The 26,252-nt window shown below is 44.9% G+C and overlaps 1 protein-coding gene across 5 annotated transcripts in view; it reads left to right on the forward strand.

Moving 5' to 3' along the window:
* Window positions 1-989: 989 nt before the first annotated feature.
* The window catches only part of LOC141272999 (uncharacterized), a 65,824-nt gene continuing 40,561 nt past the window's right edge, over window positions 990-26,252 (forward strand). The window contains exon 1 of one of the 5 annotated variants that reach the window (XM_073684272.1): window positions 990-1,220. The gene's annotated coding sequence lies outside the window, so the exon portion shown is untranslated. Of the gene's footprint in view, window positions 1,221-2,552; window positions 2,651-2,678; window positions 2,695-26,252 lie in introns of those variants that run through there. The other 4 variants (XM_073684270.1, XM_073684273.1, XM_073684274.1 and 1 more) reach the window with 4 other exon arrangements.

Raw genomic sequence — 26,252 nt, forward strand, 5'->3', positions numbered from 1 at the left:
GCGTTCCAGAGTAATTACCTCATAAAGTGACAGTGGTCAGAATTGTAAAAATTGGCCTGGTCATTAACATGCAAACCACCCTCGGGGCTTAAGGGGTTAAAGACACTACTGTGTGCACAGAAATCATGAACCTCAGTACAGCAACTCCAATCTAGTCATCTCTGTAGTGAGGCCGCTAGAATGGAGTTGCTGTACAGAGGACGACCTAATAGACAGTACTGTGTGTACAGAAATCATGAACCTCAGTGCAACAACTCGAGATCTAGTCATCTCTGTAGTGAGACAGCTAGAATGGAGTTGCTGTATGGAGGACGTCCTTATAGACAGTACAGTGTGCACAGAAATCATGATGCTCAGTGCAGTAACCCTTTCTAGTAATATCTGTAATGAGACAGCTAGAATTAGAATACAGTTGCTGTACAGAGGTTCATGTTTTCTGGACAGTCACACAGCATTACAGCCCGAATTAATCAAAACCGCCATTTTGATGTGCCCGCTCTTAAAAATGATGGAGAAGTTGCTCAGTCAGGACTGATTGAATACTGGCAAAACTAATGAATTGGGGCCTAGGTGTAATTTTTATTATTAAAAAACAATAATAAACTGAATGCAACTTTTACTAATCACCAAAACATCCAGTTTTGTTAGACATAGAGCAATAAAAAATATCTAAATAACATTTATTGTAAAACTGTTCATGTTTACTGCATTATCAAATTGAGAAATACACCCCGAAAAAGTCCTGTGCTATTCTTTCCACCTGCTCCTCATTATGAGCACAGGATCCTGAGTGCAGGGCCTCTCCAGCCTGATCTGTATAGGACAGTGTGGAGTATTCTCCTCCATCATAGACGTGTCACACTGATCAGCTGTCTACAGCTCGGCGTTACCGCAGGGAGGAGCTCACAGGAGCCGCCTAGAGACGGATCCATCTCCTGCAGCATGTGACCACTCCGAGCCAGCACTTTCTGCACAGCCAAGGTAGCTCCTCCCACATAAGGCTGGTCACATGGGTATGACGTCATCTGAGGACCACCTTCAGCTGACTAGAATTTAGCATCTACTGTATTCCGAGACTTGTAACGCGTAAGCCGGAAATAGAAGTAACAGCTTCCAGTGCCTAAGCGACCAGACGAGGGAGGAGTCACCGCGCAGACGGCAGCCTCCTAACCCGCGGTGCTGTGCCCTCTAACCCGAGGTACTGTGCCCTCTAACCCGAGGTACTGTGCCCTCTAACCCGCGGTGCTGTGCCCTCTAACCCGCGGTGCTGTGCCCTCTAACCCGAGGTACTGTGCCCTCTAACCCGAGGTGCTGTGCCCTCTAACCCACGGTGCTGTGCCCTCTAACCCGAGGTACTGTGCCCTCTAACCCGAGGTGCTGTGCCCTCTAACCCACGGTGCTGTGCCCTCTAACCCGAGGTACTGTGCCCTCTAACCCGAGGTGCTGTGCCCTCTAACCCACGGTGCTGTGCCCTCTAACCCGAGGTACTGTGCCCTCTAACCCGAGGTGCTGTGCCCTCTAACCCACGGTGCTGTGCCCTCTAACCCGAGGTACTGTGCCCTCTAACCCGAGGTACTGTGCCCTCTAACCCGAGGTGCTGTGCCCTCTGACCCACGGTGCTGTGCCCTCTAACCCACGGTGCTGTGCCCTCTAACCCGAGGTACTGTGCCCTCTAACCCGAGGTGCTGTGCCCTCTAACCCACGGTGCTGTGCCCTCTAACCCGAGATACTCTGTCCTCTAACCCGAGGTACTGTGCCCTCTAACCCGAGGTGCTGTGCCCTCTAACCCGAGGTGCTGTGCCCTCTAACCCGAGGTACTGTGCCCTCTAACCCGAGGTGCTGTGCCCTCTAACCCGAGGTACTGTGCCCTCTAACCCGAGGTGCTGTGCCCTCTAACCCGAGATACTGTGCCCTCTAACCCGAGATACTGTGCCCTCTAACCCGAGATACTGTGCCCTCTAACCCGAGGTACTGTGCCCTCTAACCCGAGGTGCTGTGCCCTCTAACCCGAGGTGCTGTGCCCTCTAACCCGAGGTGCTGTGCCCTCTAACCCGAGGTGCTGTGCCCTCTAACCCGAGATACTCTGCCCTCTAACCCGAGGTGCTGTGCCCTCTAACCCGAGGTGCTGTGCCCTCTAACCCGAGATACTCTGCCCTCTAACCCGAGGTACTGTGCCCTCTAACCCGAGGTACTGTGCCCTCTAACCCGAGGTGCTGTGCCCTCTAACCCACGGTGCTGTGCCCTCTAACCCGAGATACTGTGCCCTCTAACCCGAGGTGCTGTGCCCTCTAACCCGAGGTGCTGTGCCCTCTAACCCGAGGTACTGTGCCCTCTAACCCGAGGTGCTGTGCCCTCTAACCCGAGGTGCTGTGCCCTCTAACCCGCGGTGCTGTGCCCTCTAACCCGCGGTGCTGTGCCCTCTAACCCGCGGTACTGTGCCCTCTAACCCGAGATACTCTGCCCTCTAACCCGAGGTGCTGTGCCCTCTAACCCGAGGTGCTGTGCCCTCTAACCCGAGGTGCTGTGCCCTCTAACCCGAGATGCTCTGCCCTCTAACCCGAGGTGCTGTGCCCTCTAACCCGAGATACTCTGCCCTCTAACCCGCGGTGCTGTGCCCTCTAACCCGCGGTGCTGTGCCCTCTAACCCGAGGTGCTCTGCCCTCTAACCCGAGATGCTCTGCCCTCTAACCCGAGGTGCTGTGCCCTCTAACCCGAGATGCTCTGCCCTCTAACCCGCGGTGCTGTGCCCTCTAACCCGCGGTGCTGTGCCCTCTAACCCGCGGTACTGTGCCCTCTAACCCGAGGTGCTGTGCCCTCTAACCTACAGCTGGAGCAGACTGTGGTGTCCTGTCTGTTATTATTACTATACAGGAGGAGCAGACTGTGTTGTCCTGTCTGTTATTATTATACAGGAGGAGCAGACTGTGGTGTCCTGTCTGTTATTATACAGGAGGAGCAGACTGTGGTGTCCTGTCTGTTATTATCATACAGGAGGAGCAGACTGTGGTGTCCTGTCTGTTATTATCATACAGGAGGAGCAGACTGTGGTGTCCTGTCTGTTATTATCATACAGGAGGAGCAGACTGTGGTGTCCTGTCTGTTATTATTATACAGGAGGAGCAGACTGTGGTGCCCTGGTTGTTGTTGTTATTATACAGGAGGAGCAGACTGTGGTGTCCTGTCTGCTCCTCCTGTATAATAATAATAACAGACAGGACACCACACTCTGCTCCTCCTGTATAATAATAACAGACAGGACACCACAGTCTGCTCCTCCTGTATGATAATAACAGACAGGACACCACAGTCTCCTCCTCCTGTATAATAATAACAGACAGGACACCACAGTCTGCTCCTCCTGTATAACAATAACAGACAGGACACCATAGTCTGCTCCTCCTGTATAATAATAACAGACAGGACACCACAGTCTGCTCCTCCTGCATAATAACAGACAGGACACCACAGTCTGCTCCTCCTGTATAACAACAGCCAGGACACCACAGTCTGCTCCTCCTGTATAATAATAACAGACAGGACACCACAGTCTCCTCCTCCTGTATAATAATAATAACAGACAGGACACCACAGTATGTTATTATTATTATACAGGAGGAGCAGACTGTGGTGTCCTGTCTGTTATTATTATTATACAGGAGGAGCAGACTGTGGTGTCCTGTCTGTTATTATTATACAGGAGGAGCAGACTGTGGTGTCCTGTCTGTTATTATTATTATACAGGAGGAGGAGACTGTGGTGTCCTGTCTGTTATTATTATACAGGAGGAGCAGACTGTGGTGTCCTGGCTGTTGTTATACAGGAGGAGCAGACTGTGGTGTCCTGTCTGTTATTATTATACAGGAGGAGCAGACTGTGGTGTCCTGTCTGTTATTATTATTATACAGGAGAAGCAGACTGTAGTGTCCTGTCTGTTATTATTATACAGGAGGAGCAGACTGTGGTGTCCTGTCTGTTATTATTATACAGGAGGAGCAGACTGTGGTATCCTGTCTGTTATTATTATACAGGAGGAGCAGACTGTGGTGTCCTGTCTGTTATTATTATACAGGAGGAGCAGACTGTGGTATCCTGTCTGTTATTATTATACAGGAGGAGCCGACTGTGGTGTCCTGTCTGTTATTATTATACAGGAGGAGCAGACTGTGGTGTCCTGTCTGTTATTATTATACAGGAGGAGCAGACTGTGGTGTCCTGTCCGTTATTATTATACAGGAGGAGGAGACTGTGGTGTCCTGTCTGTTATTATTATACAGGAGGAGGAGACTGTGGTGTCCTGTCTGTTGTTATTATTATACAGGAGGAGGAGACTGTGGTGTCCTGTCTGTTATTATTATACAGGAGGAGCAGACTGTGGTGTCCTGTCTGTTATTATTATACAGGAGGAGCAGACTGTGGTGTCTTGTCTCTTGTTATTATTATACAGGAGGAGCAGACTGTGGTGTCCTGTCTGTTATTATTATACAGGAGGAGCAGACTGTGGTGTCCTGTCTGTTATTATTATACAGGAGGAGCAGACTGTGGTGTCCTGTCTGTTATTATTATACAGGAGGAGCAGACTGTGGTGTCCTGTCTGTTATTATTATTATACAGGAGGAGGAGACTGTGGTGTCCTGTCTGTTATTATTATTATACAGGAGGAGCAGACTGTGGTGTCCTGTCTGTTATTATTATACAGGAGGAGCAGACTGTGGTGTCCTGTCTGTTATTATTATTATACAGGAGGAGCAGACTGTGGTGTACTGTCTATTATTATTATACAGGAGGAGCAGACTGTGGTGTCCTGTCTGTTGTTATTATTATACAGGAGGAGCAGACTGTGGTGTCCTGTCTGTTATTGTTATACAGGAGGAGCAGACTATGGTGTCCTGTCTGTTATTATTATACAGGAGGAGCAGACTGTGGTGTCCTGTCTGTTATTGTTATACAGGAGGAGCAGACTGTGGTGTCCTGTCTGTTATTGTTATACAGGAGGAGCAGACTGTGGTGTCCTGTCTGTTATTATTATACAGGAGGAGCAGACTGTGGTGTCCTGTCTGTTATTATTATACAGGAGGAGCAGACTGTGGTGTCCTGTCTGTTATTATTATTATACAGGAGGAGGAGACTGTGGTGTCCTGTCTGTTATTATTATTATACAGGAGGAGCAGACTGTGGTGTCCTGTCTGTTGTTATTATTATACAGGAGGAGGAGACTGTGGTGTCCTGTCTGTTATTATTATTATACAGGAGGAGCAGACTGTGGTGTCCTGTCTGTTGTTATTATTATACAGGAGGAGGAGACTGTGGTGTCCTGTCTGTTATTATTATTATACAGGAGGAGCAGACTGTGGTGTCCTGTCTGTTGTTATTATTATACAGGAGGAGCAGACTGTGGTGTCCTGTCTGTTATTGTTATACAGGAGGAGCAGACTGTGGTGTCCTGTCTGTTATTGTTATACAGGAGGAGCAGACTGTGGTGTCCTGTCTGTTATTATTATACAGGAGGAGCAGACTGTGGTGTCCTGTCTGTTGTTATTATACAGGAGGAGCAGACTGTGGTGTTCTGTCTGTTATTATTATACAGGAGGAGCAGACTGTGGTGTCCTGTCTGTTATTATTATACAGGAGGAGCAGACTGTGGTGTCCTGTCTGTTATTATTATACAGGAGGAGCAGACTGTGGTGTCCTGTCTGTTATTATTATACAGGAGGAGCAGACTGTGGTGTCTTGTCCGTTATTATTATACAGGAGGAGCAGACTGTGGTGTCCTGTCCGTTATTATTATACAGGAGGAGCAGACTGTGGTGTCCTGTCTGTTGTTATTATGCAGGAGGAGCAGACTGTGGTGTCCTGTCTGTTGTTATTATGCAGGAGGAGCAGACTGTGGTGTCCTGTCTGTTATTATTATACAGGAGGAGCAGACTGTGGTGTCCTGTCTGTTGTTATTATGCAGGAGGAGCAGACTGTGGTGTATTGTCTGTTACTATTATTATACAGGAGGAGCAGACTGTGGTGTCCTGTATGTTATTATTATACAGGAGGAGCAGACTGTGGTGTCCTGGCTGTTATTATTATTATACAGGAGGAGCAGACTGTAGTGTCCTGTCTGTTACTATTATTATACAGGAGGAGCAGACTGTGGTGTACTGTCTATTATTATTATACAGGAGGAGCAGACTGTGGTGTCCTGTCTGTTGTTATTATGCAGGAGGGGGAAGACTGTGGCGTCCTGTCTGTTATTATACAGGAGGAGCAGACTGTGGGGTCCTGTATGTTATTATTATACAGGAGGAGCAGACTGTGGGGTCCTGTATGTTATTATTATACAGGAGGAGCAGACTGTGGTGTCCTGTCTGTTATTATTATTATACAGGAGGAGCAGACTGTGGTGTCCTGTCTGTTATTATTATTATACAGGAGGAGCAGACTGTGGTGTCCTGTCTGTTATTATTATACAGGAGGAGCAGACTGTAGTGTCCTGTCTGTTACTATTATTATACAGGAGGAGCAGACTGTGGTGTCCTGTTTGTTATTATACAGGAGGAGCAGACTGTGGTGTCCTGTATGTTATTATACAGGAGGAGCAGACTGTGGTGTCCTGTCTGTTATTATTATACAGGAGGAGCAGACTGTGGTGTCCTGTCTGTTATTATTATTATACAGGAGGAGCAGACTGTGGTGTCCTGTTTGTTATTATACAGGAGGAGCAGACTGTGGTGTCCTGTATGTTATTATACAGGAGGAGCAGACTGTGGTGTCCTGTCTGTTATTATTATACAGGAGGAGCAGACTGTGGTGTCCTGTCTGTTATTATTATTATACAGGAGGAGCAGACTGTGGTGTCCTGTCTGTTATTATTATTATACAGGAGGAGCAGACTGTGGTGTTCTGTCTGTTATTATTATTATACAGGAGGAGCAGACTGTGGTGTCCTGTCTGTTATTATACAGGAGGAGCAGACTGTGGTGTCCTGTCTGTTATTATTATTATACAGGAGGAGCAGACTGTGGTGTCCTGTCTGTTATTATTATTATACAGGAGGAGCAGACTGTGGTGTCCTGTCTGTTGTTATTATACAGGAGGAACAGACTGTGGTGTCCTGTCTGTTATTATTATACAGGAGGAGCAGACTGTGGTGTCCTGTCTGTTGTTATTATTATACAGGAGGAGCAGACTGTGGTGTCCTGTCTGTTATTATTATACAGGAGGAGCAGACTGTGGTGTCCTGTCTGTTGTTATTATTATACAGGAGGAGCAGACTGTGGTGTCCTGTCTGTTGTTATTATACAGGAGGAACAGACTGTGGTGTCCTGTCTGTTATTATTATACAGGAGGAGCAGACTGTGGTGTCCTGTCTGTTGTTATTATTATACAGGAGGAGCAGACTGTGGTGTCCTGTCTGTTGTTATTATTATACAGGAGGAGCAGACTGTGGTGTCCTGTCTGTTGTTATTATTATACAGGAGGAGCAGACTGTGGTGTCCTGTCTGTTGTTATTATTATACAGGAGGAGCAGACTGTGGTGTACTGTCTATTATTATTATACAGGAGGAGCAGACTGTGGTGTCCTGTCTGTTGTTATTATGCAGGAGGGGGAAGACTGTGGTGTCCTGTCTGTTATTATACAGGAGGAGCAGACTGTGGGGTCCTGTATGTTATTATTATACAGGAGGAGCAGACTGTGGTGTCCTGTCTGTTATTATTATTATACAGGAGGAGCAGACTGTGGTGTCCTGTCTGTTATTATTATACAGGAGGAGCAGACTGTAGTGTCCTGTCTGTTACTATTATTATACAGGAGGAGCAGACTGTGGTGTCCTGTTTGTTATTATACAGGAGGAGCAGACTGTGGTGTCCTGTCTGTTGTTGTTATTATACAGGAGGAGCAGACTGTGGTGTCCTGTATGTTATTATACAGGAGGAGCAGACTGTGGTGTCCTGTCTGTTATTATTATTATACAGGAGGAGCAGACTGTGGTGTCCTGTTTGTTATTATTATACAGGAGGAGCAGACTGTGGTGTCCTGTCTGTTATTATTATACAGGAGGAGCAGACTGTGGTGTCCTGTCTGTTGTTATTATTATACAGGAGGAGCAGACTGTGGTGTCCTGTCTGTTGTTATTATTATACAGGAGGAGCAGACTGTGGTGTCCTGTCTGTTATTATTATACAGGAGGAGCAGACTGTGGTGTCCTGTCTGTTGTTATTATTATACAGGAGGAGCAGACTGTGGTGTCCTGTCTGTCTGTTATTATTATACAGGAGGAGCAGACTGTGGTGTCCTGTCTTGTTATTATTATACAGGAGGAGCAGACTGTGGTGTCCTGTCTGTTATTATTATTATACAGGAGGAGCAGACTGTGGTGTCCTGTCTGTTGTTATTATTATACAGGAGGAGCAGACTGTGGTGTCCTGTCTGTTATTATTATACAGGAGGAGCAGACTGTGGTGTCCTGTCTGTTATTATTATACAGGAGGAGCAGACTGTGGTGTCCTGTCTGTTATTATTATACAGGAGGAGGAGACTGTGGTGTCCTGTCTGTTATTATTATACAGGAGGAGCAGACTGTGGTGTCCTGTCTGTTATTATTATACAGGAGGAGCAGACTGTGGTGTCCTGTCTGTTATTATTATACAGGAGGAGCAGACTGTGGTGTCCTGTCTGTTGTTATACAGGAGGAGCAGACTGTGGTGTATTGTCTGTTATTATTATTATACAATAGGAGCAGACTGTGGTGTCCTGTATGTTATTATTAGACAGGAGGAGCAGACTGTGGTGTCCTGTCTGTTATTATTATACAGGAGGAGCAGACTGTGGTGTCCTGTCTGTTATTATTATACAGGAGGAGCAGACTGTGGTGTCCTGTCTGTTATTATTATACAGGAGGAGCAGACTGTGGTGTCCTGTCTGTTATTATTATACAGGAGGAGCAGACTGTGGTGTCCTGTCTGTTGTTATACAGGAGGAGCAGACTGTGGTGTCCTGTCTGTTGTTATTATACAGGAGGACCAGACTGTGGTGTCTTGTCTGTTGTTATTATTATACAGGAGGAGCAGACTGTGGTGTCCTGTCTGTTATTATTATACAGGAGGAGCAGACTGTGGTGTCCTGTCTGTTGTTATTATTATACAGGAGGAGCAGACTGTGGGGTCCTGTCTGTTATTATTATTATACGGGAGGAGCAGACTGTGGTGTCCTGTCTGTTGTTAATATTATGCAGGAGGAGCAGACTGTGGTGTCCTGTCTGTTATTATTATACAGGAGGAGCAGACTGTGGTGTCCTGTCTGTTATTATTATACAGGAGGAGCAGACTGTGGTGTATTGTCTGTTATTATTATACAGGAGGAGCAGACTGTGGTGTCCTGTCTGTTATTATACAGGAGGAGGAGACTGTGGCGTCCTGTCTGTTATTATTATACAGGAGGAGCAGACTGTGGTGTCCTGTCTGTTGTTATTATTATACAGGAGGAGCAGACTGTGGTGTCCTGTCTGTTGTTATTATTATACAGGAGGAGCAGACTGTGGTGTCCTGTCTGTTATTATTATACAGGAGGAGCAGACTGTGGTGTCCTGTCTGTTATTATTATACAGGAGGAGCAGACTGTGGTGTCCTGTCTGTTGTTATTATGCAGGAGGGGGAAGACTGTGGCGTCCTGTCTGTTATTATACAGGAGGAGCAGACTGTGGTGTCCTGTATGTTATTATTATACAGGAGGAGCAGACTGTGGTGTCCTGTATGTTCTTATTATACAGGAGGAGCAGACTGTGGTGTCCTGTCTGTTATTATTATACAGGAGGAGCAGACTGTGGTGTCCTGTCTGTTATTATTATACAGGAGGAGCAGACTGTGGTGTCCTGTCTGTTATTATTATTATACAGGAGGAGCAGACTGTGGTGTCCTGTCTGTTATTATTATTATTATACAGGAGGAGGAGACTGTGGTGTCCTGTCTGTTATTATTATTATACAGGAGGAGCAGACTGTGGTGTCCTGTCTGTTATTATTATTATACAGGAGGAGCAGACTGTGGTGTCCTGTCTGTTATTATTATTATACAGGAGGAGCAGACTGTGGTGTCCTGTCTGTTATTATTATTATACAGGAGGAGCAGACTGTAGTGTCCTGTCTGTTACTATTATTATACAGGAGGAGCAGACTGTGGTGTCCTGTTTGTTATTATTATACAGGAGGAGCAGACTGTGGTGTCCTGTCTGTTATTATTATACAGGAGGAGCAGACTGTGGTGTCCTGTCTGTTGTTGTTATTATACAGGAGGAGCAGACTGTGGTGTCCTGTCTGTTATTGTTATACAGGAGGAGCAGACTGTGGTGTCCTGTCTGTTATTATTATACAGGAGGAGCAGACTGCGGTGTCCTGTCTGTTATTATTATACAGGAGGAGCAGACTGTGGTGTCCTGTCTGTTATTATTATTATTATACAGGAGGAGCAGACTGTGGTGTCCTGTCTGTTATTATTATACAGGAGGAGCAGACTGTGGTGTCCTGTCCCTTCTTATTATACAGGAGGAGCAGACTGTGGTGTCCTGTCCCTTCTTATTATACAGGAGGAGCAGACTGTGGTGTCCTGTCTGTTATTATTATTATACAGGAGGAGCAGGCTGTGGTGTCCTGGCTGTTATTATTATACAGGAGGAGCAGACTGTGGTGTCCTGTCTCTTGTTATTATTATTCAGGAGGAGCAGACTGTGGTGTCCTGTCTGTTATTATTATCATACAGTAGGAGCAGACTGTGGTGTCCTGTCTGTTATTATACAGGAGGAGCAGACTGTGGTGTCCTGTATGTTATTATTATACAGGAGGAGCAGACTGTGGTGTCCTGTATGTTATTATTATACAGGAGGAGCAGACTGTGGTGTCCTGTCTGTTATTATTATTATACAGGAGGAGCAGACTGTGGTGTTCTGTCTGTTATTATTATACAGGAGGAGCAGACTGTGGTGTCCTGTCTGTTATTATTATACAGGAGGAGCAGACTGTGGTGTCCTGTCTGTTGTTATTATACAGGAGGAGCAGACTGTGGTGTCCTGGCTGTTATTATTATACAGGAGGAGCAGACTGTGGTTTCCTGTCTGTTATTATTATACAGGAGGAGCAGACTGTGGTGTCCTGTCTGTTATTATTATACAGGAGAAGCAGACTGTGGTGTCCTGTCTCTTGTTATTATTATACAGGAGGAGCAGACTGTGGTGTCCTGTCTGTTATTATTATTATACAGGAGGAGCAGACTATGGTGTCCTGTCTGTTATTATACAGGAGGAGCAGACTGTGGTGTCCTGTCTGTTATTATTATTATACAGGAGGAGCAGACTGTGGTGTCCTGTCTGTTATTATTATTATACAGGAGGAGCAGACTGTGGTGTCCTGTCTGTTATTATTATACAGGAGGAGTAGACTGTGCTGTCCTGTCTGTTATTATTATACAGGAGGAGCAGACTGTGGTGTCCTGTCTGTTATTATTATTATACAGGAGGAGCAGACTGTTGTGTCCTGTCTGTTATTATTATACAGGAGGAGTAGACTGTGGTGTCCTGTCTGTTATTATTATACAGGAGGAGCAGACTGTGGTGTCCTGTCCGTTATTATTATACAGGAGGAGCAGACTGTGGTGTCCTGTCTGTTATTATTATTATACAGGAGGAGCAGACTGTGGTGTCCTGGCTGTTATTATTATACAGGAGGAGCAGACTGTGGTGTCCTGTATGTTATTATACAGGAGGAGCAGACTGTGGTGTCCTGTCTCTTGTTATTATTATACAGGAGGAGCAGACTGTGGTGTCCTGTCTCTTGTTATTATTATACAGGAGGAGCAGACTGTGGTGTCCTGTCTGTTATTATACAGGAGGAGGAGACTGTGGCGTCCTGTCTGTTATTATTATACAGGAGGAGCAGACTGTGGTGTCCTGTCTGTTATTATTATACAGGAGGAGCAGACTGTGGTGTCCTGTCTGTTATTATTATACAGGAGGAGCAGACTGTGGTGTCCTGTCTGTTGTTATTATTATACAGGAGGAGCAGACTCTGGTGTCCTGTCTGTTGTTATTATTATACAGGAGGAGCAGACTGTGGTGTCCTGTATGTTATTATACAGGAGGAGCAGACTGTGGTGTCCTGTCTCTTGTTATTATTATACAGGAGGAGCAGACTGTGGTGTCCTGTCTCTTGTTATTATTATACAGGAGGAGCAGACTGTGGTGTCCTGTCTGTTATTATACAGGAGGAGGAGACTGTGGCGTCCTGTCTGTTATTATTATACAGGAGGAGCAGACTGTGGCGTCCTGTCTGTTATTATTATACAGGAGGAGCAGACTGTGGTGTCCTGTCTGTTATTATTATACAGGAGGAGCAGACTGTGGTGTCCTGTCTGTTGTTATTATTATACAGGAGGAGCAGACTCTGGTGTCCTGTCTGTTGTTATTATTATACAGGAGGAGCAGACTCTGGTGTCCTGTCTGTTGTTATTATTATACAGGAGGAGCAGACTGTGGTGTCCTGTCTGTTATTATTATACAGGAGGAGCAGACTGTGGTGTCTTGTCTGTTATTATGCAGGAGGAGCAGACTGTGGGGTCCTGTCTGTTATTATTATACAGGAGGAGGAGACTGTGGTGTCCTGTCTGTTGTTATTATTATACAGGAGGAGCAGACTGTGGTGTCCTGTATATTATACAGGAGGAGCAGACTGTGGTGTCCTGTCTGTTATTGTTGTTATACAGGAGGAGCAGACTGTGGTGTCCTGTCTGTTGTTGTTATACAGGAGGAGCAGACTGTGGTGTCCTGTATATTATACAGTAGGAGCAGACTGTGGTGTCCTGTCTGTTATTATACAGGAGGAGCAGACTGTGGTGTTCTGTCTGTTATTATGCAGGAGGAGCAGACTGTGGTGTCCTGTCTGTTATTATCATACAGGAGGAGCAGACTGTGGTGTCCTATATGTTATTATTATACAGGAGGAGCAGACTGTGGTGTCCTGTCTGTTATTGTTATTATACAGGAGGAGCAGACTGTGGTGTCCTGTCTGTTGTTGTTATACAGGAGGAGCAGACTGTGGTGTCCTGTATATTATACAGTAGGAGCAGACTGTGGTGTCCTGTCTGTTATTATACAGGAGGAGCAGACTGTGGTGTTCTGTCTGTTATTATGCAGGAGGAGCAGACTGTGGTGTCCTGTCTGTTATTATCATACAGGAGGAGCAGACTGTGGTGTCCTGTCTGTTGTTGTTATTATACAGGAGGAGCAGACTGTGGTGTCCTGTCTGTTATTATCATACAGGAGGAGCAGACTGTGGTGTCCTATATGTTATTATTATACAGGAGGAGCAGACTGTGGTGTCCTGTCTGTTATTGTTATTATACAGGAGGAGCAGACTGTGGTGTCCTGTCTGTTGTTGTTATACAGGAGGAGCAGACTGTGGTGTCCTGTATATTATACAGTAGGAGCAGACTGTGGTGTCCTGTCTGTTATTATACAGGAGGAGCAGACTGTGGTGTTCTGTCTGTTATTATGCAGGAGGAGCAGACTGTGGGGTCCTGTCTGTTATTATTATACAGGAGGAGCAGACTGTAGGGTCCTGTCTGTTATTATTATTATACAGGAGGAGCAGACTGTGGGGTCCTGTCTGTTATTATTATTATACAGGAGGAGCAGACTGTGGGGTCCTGTCTGTTATTATTATACAGGAGGAGCAGACTGTGGTGTCCTGTCTGTTATTATTATTATACAGGAGGAGCAGACTGTGGTGTCCTGTATATTATACAGTAGGAGCAGACTGTGGTGTTCTGTCTGTTATTATGCAGGAGGAGCAGACTGTGGGGTCCTGTCTGTTATTATTATTATACAGGAGGAGCTGACTGTGGTGTCCTGTCTGTTATTATTATTATACAGGAGGAGCTGACTGTGGTGTCCTGTCTGTTGTTATTATACAGGAGGAGCAGACTGTGGTGTCCTGTCTGTTATTATTATTATACAGGAGGAGCTGACTGTGGTGTCCTGTCTGTTATTATTATTATACAGGAGGAGCTGACTGTGGTGTCCTGTCTGTTATTATTATACAGGAGGAGCAGACTGTGGTGTCCTGTCTGTTATTATTATACAGGAGGAGCAGACTGTGGTGTCCTGTCTGTTATTATTATACAGGAGGAGCAGACTGTGGTGTCCTGTCTGTTATTATTATACAGGAGGAGGAGACTGTGGTGTCCTGTCTGTTATTATGCAGGAGGAGCAGACTGTGGTGTCCTGTCTGTTATTATTATACAGGAGGAGCAGACTGTGGTGTCCTGTCTGTTATTATTATTATACAGGAGGAGCAGACTGTGGGGTCCTGTCTGTTATTATTATTATACAGGAGCAGCAAACTGTGGGGTCCTGTCTGTTATTATTATACAGGAGGAGCAGACTGTGGTGTCCTGTCTGTTATTATTATACAGGAGGAGCAGACTGTGGGGTCCTGTCTGTTATTATTATTATACAGGAGGAGCAAACTGTGGTGTCCTGTCTGTTGTTATTATTATACAGGAGGAGCAGACTGTGGTGTCCTGTCTGTTATTATGCAGGAGGAGCAGACTGTGGGGTCCTGTCTGTTATTATTATACAGGAGGAGCAGACTGTGGTGTCCTGTCTGTTATTATTATACAGGAGGAGCAGACTGTGGGGTCCTGTCTGTTATTATTATACAGGAGGAGGAGACTGTGGTGTCCTGTCTGTTATTATTATACAGGAGGAGCAGACTGTGGTGTCCTGTCTGTTATTATTATACAGGAGGAGCAGACTGTGGTGTCCTGTCTGTTATTATGCAGGAGGAGCAGACTGTGGTGTCCTGTCTGTTATTATACAGGAGGAGCAGACTGTGGGGTCCTGTCTGTTATTATTATTATACAGGAGGAGCAGACTGTGGTGTCCTGTATATTATACAGGAGAAGCAGACTGTGGGGTCCTGTCTGTTATTATTATACAGGAGAAGCAGACTGTGGGGTCCTGTCTGTTATTATTATACAGGAGGAGCAGACTGTGGGGTCCTGTCTGTTATTAGAGGAGCAGACTGTGGGGTCCTGTCTGTTATTATTATTATACAGGAGGAGCAGATTGTGGTGTCATGTCTGTTATTATTATTATACAGGAGGAGCAGATTGTGGTGTCCTGTCTGTTGTTGTTATACAGGAGGAGCAGACTGTGGTGTTCTGTCTGTTATTATGCAGGAGGAGCAGACTGTGGTGTCCTGTCTGTTATTATTATTATACAGGAGGAGCAGACTGTGGTGTCCTGTCTGTTATTATTATACAGGAGGAGCAGACTGTGGTGTCCTGTCTGTTATTATTATTATACAGGAGGAGCAGACTGTGGTGTCCTGTCTGTTATTATACAGGAGGAGCAGGCTGTGGTGTCCTGTCTGTTATTATTATACAGGAGGAGCAGACTGTGGTGTTCTGTCTGTTATTATTATACAGGAGGAGCAGACTGTGGGGTCCTGTCTGTTATTATTATACAGGAGAAGCAGACTGTGGGGTCCTGTCTGTTATTATTATACAGGAGAAGCAGACTGTGGGGTCCTGTCTGTTATTATTATACAGGAGGAGCAGACTGTGGGGTCCTGTCTGTTATTATTATACAGGAGGAGCAGACTGTGGTGTCCTGTCTGTTATTATTATACAGGAGGAGCAGATTGTGGGGTCCTGTCTGTTGTTATTATACAGGAGGAGCAGACTGTGGTGTCCTGTCTGTTATTATTATTATACAGGAGGAGCAGACTGTGGTGTCCTGTCTGTTATTATTATACAGGAGGAGCAGACTGTGGTGTCCTGTCTGTTATTATTATTATTATACAGGAGGAGCAGGCTGTGGTGTCCTGGCTGTTATTATTATACAGGAGGAGCAGACTGTGGGGTCCTGTCTGTTATTATTATTATACAGTAGGAGCAGACTGTGGTGTCATGTCTGTTATTATTATTATACAGGAGGAGCAGACTGTGGTGTCCTGTCTGTTATTATTATTATACAGGAGGAGCAGACTGTGGTGTCCTGTCTGTTATTATTATTATACAGGAGGAGCAGAGTGTGGTGTCCTGTCTGTTATTATTATTATTATACAGGAGGAGCAGGCTGTGGTGTCCTGGCTGTTATTATTATACAGGAGGAGCAGACTGTGGTGTCCTGTCTGTTATTATTATACAGGAGGAGCAGACTGTGGTGTCCTGTCTGTTATTATTATTATACAGGAGGAGCAGACTGTGGTGTCCTGTCTGTTATTATTATTATACAGGAGGAGCAGACTGTGGTGTCCTGTCTGTTATTATTATTATACAGGAGGAGCAGACTGTGGTGTCCTGTCTGTTATTATTATTATACAGGAGGAGCAGACTGTGGTGTCCTGTCTGTTATTATTATTATACAGGAGGAGCAGACTGTGGTGTCCTGTATATTATACAGTAGGAGCAGACTGTGGTGTTCTGTCTGTTATTATGCAGGAGGAGCAGACTGTGGGGTCCTGTCTGTTGTTATTATTATACAGGAGGAGCAGACTGTGGTGTCCTGTCTGTTATTATTATTATACAGGAGGAGCTGACTGTGGTGTCCTGTCTGTTATTATTATACAGGAGGAGCAGACTGTGGTGTCCTGTCTGTTATTATTATACAGGAGGAGCAGACTGTGGTGTCCTGTCTGTTATTATTATACAGGAGGAGCAGACTGTGGTGTCCTGTCTGTTATTATTATACAGGAGGAGGAGACTGTGGTGTCCTGTCTGTTATTATGCAGGAGGAGCAGACTGTGGGGTCCTGTCTGTTATTATTATACAGGAGGAGCAGACTGTGGTGTCCTGTCTGTTATTATTATACAGGAGGAGCAGACTGTGGGGTCCTGTCTGTTATTATTATTATACAGGAGGAGCAGACTGTGGTGTCCTGTCTGTTATTATTATACAGGAGGAGCAGACTGTGGTGTCCTGTCTGTTATTATGCAGGAGGAGCAGACTGTGGGGTCCTGTCTGTTATTATTATACAGGAGGAGCAGACTGTGGTGTCCTGTCTGTTATTATTATACAGGAGGAGCAGACTGTGGGGTCCTGTCTGTTATTATTATTATACAGGAGGAGGAGACTGTGGTGTCCTGTCTGTTATTATTATACAGGAGGAGCAGACTGTGGTGTCCTGTCTGTTATTATTATACAGGAGGAGCAGACTGTGGTGTTCTGTCTGTTATTATTATACAGGAGGAGCAGACTGTGGGGTCCTGTCTGTTATTATTATACAGGAGAAGCAGACTGTGGGGTCCTGTCTGTTATTATTATACAGGAGAAGCAGACTGTGGGGTCCTGTCTGTTATTATTATACAGGAGGAGCAGACTGTGGGGTCCTGTCTGTTATTATTATACAGGAGGAGCAGACTGTGGGGTCCTGTCTGTTATTATTATACAGGAGGAGCAGACTGTGGGGTCCTGTCTGTTATTATTATACAGGAGGAGCAGATTGTGGGGTCCTGTCTGTTGTTATTATACAGGAGGAGCAGACTGTGGTGTCCTGTCTGTTGTTGTTATACAGGAGGAGCAGACTGTGGTGTCCTGTCTGTTGTTGTTATACAGGAGGAGCAGACTGTGGTGTCCTATCTGTTATTATACAGGAGGAGCAGACTGTGGGGTCCTGTCTGTTATTATTATTATGCAGGAGGAGCAGACTGTGGGGTCCTGTCTGTTATTATTATACAGGAGGAGCAGACTGTGGTGTCCTGTCTGTTATTATTATTATACAGGAGGAGCAGACTGTGGTGTCCTGTCTGTTATTATTATTATACAGGAGGAGCAGACTGTGGTGTCCTGTCTGTTATTATTATACAGGAGGAGCAGACTGTGGTGTCCTGTCTGTTATTATTATTATACAGGAGGAGCAGACTGTGGGGACCTGTCTGTTATTATTATTATACAGTAGGAGCAGACTGTGGTGTCATGTCTGTTATTATTATTATACAGGAGGAGCAGACTGTGGTGTCCTGTCTGTTATTATTATTATTATACAGGAGGAGCAGACTGTGGTGTCCTGTCTGTTATTATTATACAGGAGGAGCAGACTGTGGTGTCCTGTCTGTTATTATTATTATACAGGAGGAGCAGACTGTGGTGTCCTGTCTGTTATTATTATACAGGAGGAGCAGACTGTGGTGTCCTGTCTGTTATTATTATTATACAGGAGGAGCAGACTGTGGTGTCCTGTCTGTTATTATTATTATACAGGAGGAGCAGACTGTGGTGTCCTGTCTGTTATTATTATACAGGAGGAGCAGACTGTGGTGTCCTGTCTGTTATTATTATACAGGAGGAGCAGACTGTGGTGTCCTGTCTGTTATTATTATTATACAGGAGGAGCAGACTGTGGTGTCCTGTCTGTTATTATTATACAGGAGGAGCAGACTGTGGTGTCCTGTCTGTTATTATTATTATACAGGAGGAGCAGACTGTGGTGTCCTGTCTGTTATTATTATACAGGAGGAGCAGACTGTGGTGTATTGTCTGTTATTATTATTATTATACAATAGGAGCAGACTGTGGTGTCCTGTATGTTATTATTAGACAGGAGGAGCAGACTGTGGTGTCCTGTCTGTTATTATTATCATACAGGAGGAGCAGACTGTGGTGTCCTGTCTGTTATTATTATACAGGAGGAGCAGACTGTGGTGTCCTGTCTGTTATTATTATACAGGAGGAGCAGACTGTGGTGTCCTGTCTGTTATTATTATACAGGAGGAGCAGGCTGTGGTGTCCTGGCTGTTATTATTATACAGGAGGAGCAGACTGTGGTGTCCTGTCTGTTATTATTATACAGGAGAAGCAGACTGTGGTGTCCTGTCTGTTATTATTATTATACAGGAGGAGCAGACTGTGGTGTCCTGTCTGTTATTATTATTATACAGGAGGAGCAGACTGTGGTGTCCTGTCTGTTATTATTATTATACAGGAGGAGCAGACTGTGGTGTCCTGTATATTATACAGTAGGAGCAGACTGTGGTGTTCTGTCTGTTATTATGCAGGAGGAGCAGACTGTGGGGTCCTGTCTGTTGTTATTATACAGGAGGAGCAGACTGTGGGGTCCTGTCTGTTGTTATTATTATACAGGAGGAGCAGACTGTGGTGTCCTGTCTGTTATTATTATTATACAGGAGGAGCTGACTGTGGTGTCCTGTCTGTTATTATTATACAGGAGGAGCAGACTGTGGTGTCCTGTCTGTTATTATTATACAGGAGGAGCAGACTGTGGTGTCCTGTCTGTTATTATTATTATACAGGAGGAGCTGACTGTGGTGTCCTGTCTGTTATTATTATACAGGAGGAGCAGACTGTGGTGTCCTGTCTGTTATTATTATACAGGAGGAGCAGACTGTGGTGTCCTGTCTGTTATTATTATACAGGAGGAGCAGACTGTGGTGTCCTGTCTGTTGTTATTATACAGGAGGAGCAGACTGTGGTGTCCTGTCTGTTATTATTATACAGGAGGAGCAGACTGTGGTGTATTGTCTGTTATTATTATTATTATTATACAATAGGAGCAGACTGTGGTGTCCTGTATGTTATTATTAGACAGGAGGAGCAGACTGTGGTGTCCTGTCTGTTATTATTATACAGGAGGAGCAGACTGTGGTGTCCTGTCTGTTATTATTATACAGGAGGAGCAGACTGTGGTGTCCTGTCTGTTGTTATTATACAGGAGGAGCAGACTGTGGTGTCCTGTCTGTTATTATTATACAGGAGGAGCAGACTGTGGTGTATTGTCTGTTATTATTATTATTATACAATAGGAGCAGACTGTGGTGTCCTGTATGTTATTATTAGACAGGAGGAGCAGACTGTGGTGTCCTGTCTGTTATTATTATCATACAGGAGGAGCAGACTGTGGTGTCCTGTCTGTTATTATTATACAGGAGGAGCAGACTGTGGTGTTCTGTCTGTTATTATTATTATACAGGAGGAGCAGACTGTGGTGTTCTGTCTGTTATTATTATTATACAGGAGGAGCAGACTGTGGTGTCCTGGCTGTTATTATTATACAGGAGGAGCAGACTGTGGTGTCCTGGCTGTTATTATTATACAGGAGGAGCAGACTGTGGCGTCCTGTCTGTTATTATACAGGAGGAGCAGACTGTGGTGTCCTGTATGTTATTATTATACAGGAGGAGCAGACTGTGGTGTCCTGTATGTTATTATTATACAGGAGGAGCAGACTGTGGTGTCCTGTCTGTTATTATTATTATACAGGAGGAGCAGACTGTGGTGTCCTGTCTGTTATTATTATACAGGAGGAGCAGACTGTGGTGTCCTGTCTGTTATTATTATACAGGAGGAGCAGACTGTGGTGTCCTGTCTGTTATTATTATTATACAGGAGGAGCAGACTGTGGTGTCCTGTTTGTTATTATTATACAGGAGGAGCAGACTGTGGTGTCCTGTCTGTTATTATTATACAGGAGGAGCAGACTGTGGTGTCCTGTCTGTTGTTGTTATTATACAGGAGGAGCAGACTGTGGTGTCCTGTCTGTTATTGTTATACAGGAGGAGCAGACTGTGGTGTCCTGTCTGTTATTATTATACAGGAGGAGCAGACTGCGGTGTCCTGTCTGTTATTATTATACAGGAGGAGCAGACTGTGGTGTCCTGTCTGTTATTATTATTATTATTATTATACAGGAGGAGCAGACTGTGGTGTCCTGTCTGTTATTATTATACAGGAGGAGCAGACTGTGGTGTCCTGTCTGTTATTACTATACAGGAGGAGTAGACTGTGCTGTCCTGTCCCTTCTTATTATACAGGAGGAGCAGACTGTGGTGTTCTGTCTGTTATTATTATACAGGAGGAGCAGACTGTGGTGTCCTGTCTGTTATTATTATTATACAGGAGGAGCAGACTGTGGTGTCCTGTCTGTTATTATTAGACAGGAGGAGCAGACTGTGGTGTCCTGTCTGTTATTATCATCATACAGGAGGAGCAGACTGTGGTGTCCTGTCTGTTATTATACAGGAGGAGCAGACTGTGGTGTCCTGTATGTTATTATTATACAGGAGGAGCAGACTGTGGTGTCCTGTCTGTTATTATTATTATACAGGAGGAGCAGACTGTGGTGTTCTGTCTGTTATTATTATACAGGAGGAGCAGACTGTGGTGTCCTGTCTGTTATTATACAGGAGGAGCAGACTGTGGTGTCCTGGCTGTTATTATTATACAGGAGGAGCAGACTGTGGTTTCCTGTCTGTTATTATTATACAGGAGGAGCAGACTGTGGTGTCCTGTCTGTTATTATTATACAGGAGGAGCCGACTGTGGTGTCCTGTCTGTTATTATTATACAGGAGGAGTAGACTGTGGTGTCCTGTCTGTTATTATACAGGAGGAGCAGACTGTGGTGTCCTGTCCGTTATTATTATACAGGAGGAGCAGACTGTGGTGTCCTGTCTGTTGTTATTATACAATAGGAGCAGACTGTGGTGTCCTGTCTGTTATTATTATTATACAGGAGGAGCAGACTGTGGTGTCCTGGCTGTTATTATTATACAGGAGGAGCAGACTGTGGTGTCCTGTATGTTATTATTATACAGGAGGAGCAGACTGTGGTGTCCGGTCTGTTATTATTATTATACAGGAGGAGCAGACTGTGGTGTCCTGGCTGTTATTATTATACAGGAGGAGCAGACTGTGGTGTCCTGTACGTTATTATACAGGAGGAGCAGACTGTGGTGTCCTGTCTGTTATTATTATACAGGAGGAGCAGACTGTGGTGTCCTGTCTCTTGTTATTATTATACAGGAGGAGCAGACTGTGGTGTCCTGTCTCTTGTTATTATTATACAGGAGGAGCAGACTGTGGTGTCCTGTCTGTTATTATACAGGAGGAGCAGACTGTGGTGTCCTGTATGTTATTATTATACAGGAGGAGCAGACTGTGGTGTCCTGTCTCTTGTTATTATTATACAGGAGGAGCAGACTGTGGTGTCCTGTCTGTTATTATACAGGAGGAGGAGACTGTGGCGTCCTGTCTGTTATTATTATACAGGAGGAGCAGACTGTGGTGTCCTGTCTGTTATTATTATACAGGAGGAGCAGACTGTGGTGTCCTGTCTGTTATTATTATACAGGAGGAGCAGACTGTGGTGTCCTGTCTGTTGTTATTATTATACAGGAGGAGCAGACTCTGGTGTCCTGTCTGTTGTTATTATTATACAGGAGGAGCAGACTGTGGTGTCCTGTCTGTTGTTATTATACAGGAGGAGCAGACTGTGGTGTCCTGTGTATTATACAGGAGGAGCAGACTGTGGTGTCTTGTCTGTTATTATTATACAGGAGGAGCAGACTGTGGTGTCCTGTCTGTTATTGTTATACAGGAGGAGCAGACTGTGGGGTCCTGTCTGTTATTGTTATACAGGAGGAGCAGACTGTGGTGTCCTGTCTGTTATTATTATACAGGAGGAGCAGACTGTGGTGTCCTGTCTGTTATTATTATACAGGAGGAGCAGACTGTGGTGTCCTGTCTGTTATTATTATACAGGAGGAGCAGACTGTGGTGTCCTGTCTGTTATTATTATTATACAGGAGGAGCAGACTGTGGGGTCCTGTCTGTTATTATTATACAGGAGGAGCAGACTGTGGTGTTCTGGCTGTTGTTATTATACAGGAGGAGCAGACTGTGGTGTCCTGTCTGTTGTTGTTATACAGGAGGAGCAGACTGTGGTGTCCTGTATATTATACAGTAGGAGCAGACTGTGGTGTCCTGTCTGTTATTATTATACAGGAGGAGCAGACTGTGGGGTCCTGTCTGTTATTATTATACAGGAGGAGCAGACTGTGGTGTCCTGTCTGTTATTATTATACAGGAGGAGCAGACTGTGGGGTCCTGTCTGTTATTATTATTATACAGGAGGAGCAGACTGTGGGGTCCTGTCTGTTATTATTATTATACAGGAGGAGCAGACTGTGGTGTCCTGTCTGTTATTATTATACAGGAGAAGCAGACTGTGGTGTCCTGTCTGTTATTATTATTATACAGGAGGAGCAGACTGTGGTGTCCTGTCTGTTATTATTATTATACAGGAGGAGCAGACTGTGGTGTCCTGTCTGTTATTATTATTATACAGGAGGAGCAGACTGTGGTGTCCTGTATATTATACAGTAGGAGCAGACTGTGGTGTTCTGTCTGTTATTATGCAGGAGGAGCAGACTGTGGGGTCCTGTCTGTTGTTATTATACAGGAGGAGCAGACTGTGGGGTCCTGTCTGTTGTTATTATTATACAGGAGGAGCAGACTGTGGTGTCCTGTCTGTTATTATTATTATACAGGAGGAGCTGACTGTGGTGTCCTGTCTGTTATTATTATTATACAGGAGGAGCTGACTGTGGTGTCCTGTCTGTTATTATTATACAGGAGGAGCAGACTGTGGTGTCCTGTCTGTTATTATTATTATACAGGAGGAGCTGACTGTGGTGTCCTGTCTGTTATTATTATACAGGAGGAGCAGACTGTGGTGTCCTGTCTGTTATTATTATACAGGAGGAGCAGACTGTGGTGTCCTGTCTGTTATTATTATACAGGAGGAGCAGACTGTGGTGTCCTGTCTGTTGTTATTATACAGGAGGAGCAGACTGTGGTGTCCTGTCTGTTATTATTATACAGGAGGAGCAGACTGTGGTGTCCTGTATGTTATTATTAGACAGGAGGAGCAGACTGTGGTGTCCTGTCTGTTATTATTATTATACAGGAGGAGCAGACTGTGGTGTCCTGTCTGTTATTATTATTATACAGGAGGAGCAGACTGTGGTGTCCTGTCTGTTATTATTATTATACAGGAGGAGCAGACTGTGGTGTCCTGTATATTATACAGTAGGAGCAGACTGTGGTGTTCTGTCTGTTATTATGCAGGAGGAGCAGACTGTGGGGTCCTGACTGTTGTTATTATTATACAGGAGGAGCAGACTGTGGTGTCCTGTCTGTTATTATTATTATACAGGAGGAGCTGACTGTGGTGTCCTGTCTGTTATTATTATACAGGAGGAGCAGACTGTGGTGTCCTGTCTGTTATTATTATACAGGAGGAGCAGACTGTGGTGTCCTGTACGTTATTATACAGGAGGAGCAGACTGTGGTGTCCTGTCTGTTATTATTATTATACAGGAGGAGCAGACTATGGTGTCCTGTCTGTTATTATACAGGAGGAGCAGACTGTGGTGTCCTGTATGTTATTATTATACAGGAGGAGCAGACTGTGGTATCCTGTCTCTTGTTATTATTATACAGGAGGAGCAGACTGTGGTGTCCTGTCTGTTATTATACAGGAGGAGGAGACTGTGGTGTCCTGTCTGTTATTATTATACAGGAGGAGCAGACTGTGGTGTCCTGTCTGTTATTATTATACAGGAGGAGCAGACTGTGGTGTCCTGTCTGTTATTATTATACAGGAGGAGCAGACTGTGGTGTCCTGTCTGTTATTATTATACAGGAGGAGCAGACTGTGGTGTCCTGTCTGTTGTTATTATTATACAGGAGGAGCAGACTCTGGTGTCCTGTCTGTTGTTATTATTATACAGGAGGAGCAGACTCTGGTGTCCTGTCTGTTGTTGTTATTATACAGGAGGAGCAGACTGTGGTGTCCTGTGTATTATACAGGAGGAGCAGACTGTGGTGTCTTGTCTGTTATTATTATACAGGAGGAGCAGACTGTGGTGTCCTGTCTGTTATTGTTATACAGGAGGAGCAGACTGTGGTGTCCTGTCTGTTATTATTATACAGGAGGAGCAGACTGTGGTGTCCTGTCTGTTATTATTATACAGGAGGAGCAGACTGTGGTGTCCTGTGTATTATACAGGAGGAGCAGACTGTGGTGTCTTGTCTGTTATTGTTATACAGGAGGAGCAGACTGTGGGGTCCTGTCTGTTATTGTTATACAGGAGGAGCAGACTGTGGTGTCCTGTCTGTTATTATTATACAGGAGGAGCAGACTGTGGTGTTCTGGCTGTTGTTATTATACAGGAGGAGCAGACTGTGGTGTCCTGTCTGTTGTTGTTATACAGGAGGAGCAGACTGTGGTGTCCTGTATATTATACAGTAGGAGCAGACTGTGGTGTCCTGTCTGTTATTATTATACAGGAGGAGCAGACTGTGGGGTCCTGTCTGTTATTATTATACAGGAGGAGCAGACTGTGGTGTCCTGTCTGTTATTATTATACAGGAGGAGCAGACTGTGGGGTCCTGTCTGTTATTATTATTATACAGGAGGAGCAGACTGTGGGGTCCTGTCTGTTATTATTATTATACAGGAGGAGCAGACTGTGGTGTCCTGTCTGTTATTATTATACAGGAGAAGCAGACTGTGGTGTCCTGTCTGTTATTATTATTATACAGGAGGAGCAGACTGTGGTGTCCTGTCTGTTATTATTATTATACAGGAGGAGCAGACTGTGGTGTCCTGTCTGTTATTATTATTATACAGGAGGAGCAGACTGTGGTGTCCTGTATATTATACAGTAGGAGCAGACTGTGGTGTCCTGTCTGTTATTATTATTATACAGGAGGAGCAGACTGTGGTGTCCTGTCTATTATTATTATACAGGAGGAGCAGACTGTGGTGTCCTGACTGTTATTATTATACAGGAGGAGCAGACTGTGGTGTCCTGTCTGTTATTATTATACAGGAGGAGCAGACTGTGGTGTCCTGTCTGTTATTATTATACAGGAGGAGCAGACTGTGGTGTCCTGTCTGTTGTTATTATACAGGAGGAGCAGACTGTGGTGTCCTGTCTGTTATTATTATACAGGAGGAGCAGACTGTGGTGTCCTGACTGTTATTATACAGGAGGAGCAGACTGTGGTGTCCTGTCTGTTATTATTATTATACAGGAGGAGCTGACTGTGGTGTCCTGTCTGTTATTATTATACAGGAGGAGCAGACTGTGGTGTCCTGTCTGTTATTATTATTATACAGGAGGAGCAGACTGTGGTGTCCTGTCTGTTATTATTATTATACAGGAGGAGCTGACTGTGGTGTCCTGTCTGTTATTATTATACAGGAGGAGCAGACTGTGGTGTCCTGTCTGTTATTATTATACAGGAGGAGCAGACTGTGGTGTCCTGTCTGTTATTATTATACAGGAGGAGCAGACTGTGGTGTCCTGTCTGTTATTATTATACAGGAGGAGCAGACTGTGGTGTCCTGTCTGTTATTATTATACAGGAGGAGCAGACTGTGGTGTCCTGTCTGTTGTTATTATACAGGAG

Source organism: Phyllobates terribilis, unplaced genomic scaffold (assembly GCF_046119375.1).
Source record: "Phyllobates terribilis strain yellow unplaced genomic scaffold, ASM4611937v1 Scaffold_5__5_contigs__length_657084704, whole genome shotgun sequence".
In the NCBI taxonomy this organism is placed as follows: domain Eukaryota; kingdom Metazoa; phylum Chordata; class Amphibia; order Anura; family Dendrobatidae; genus Phyllobates; species Phyllobates terribilis.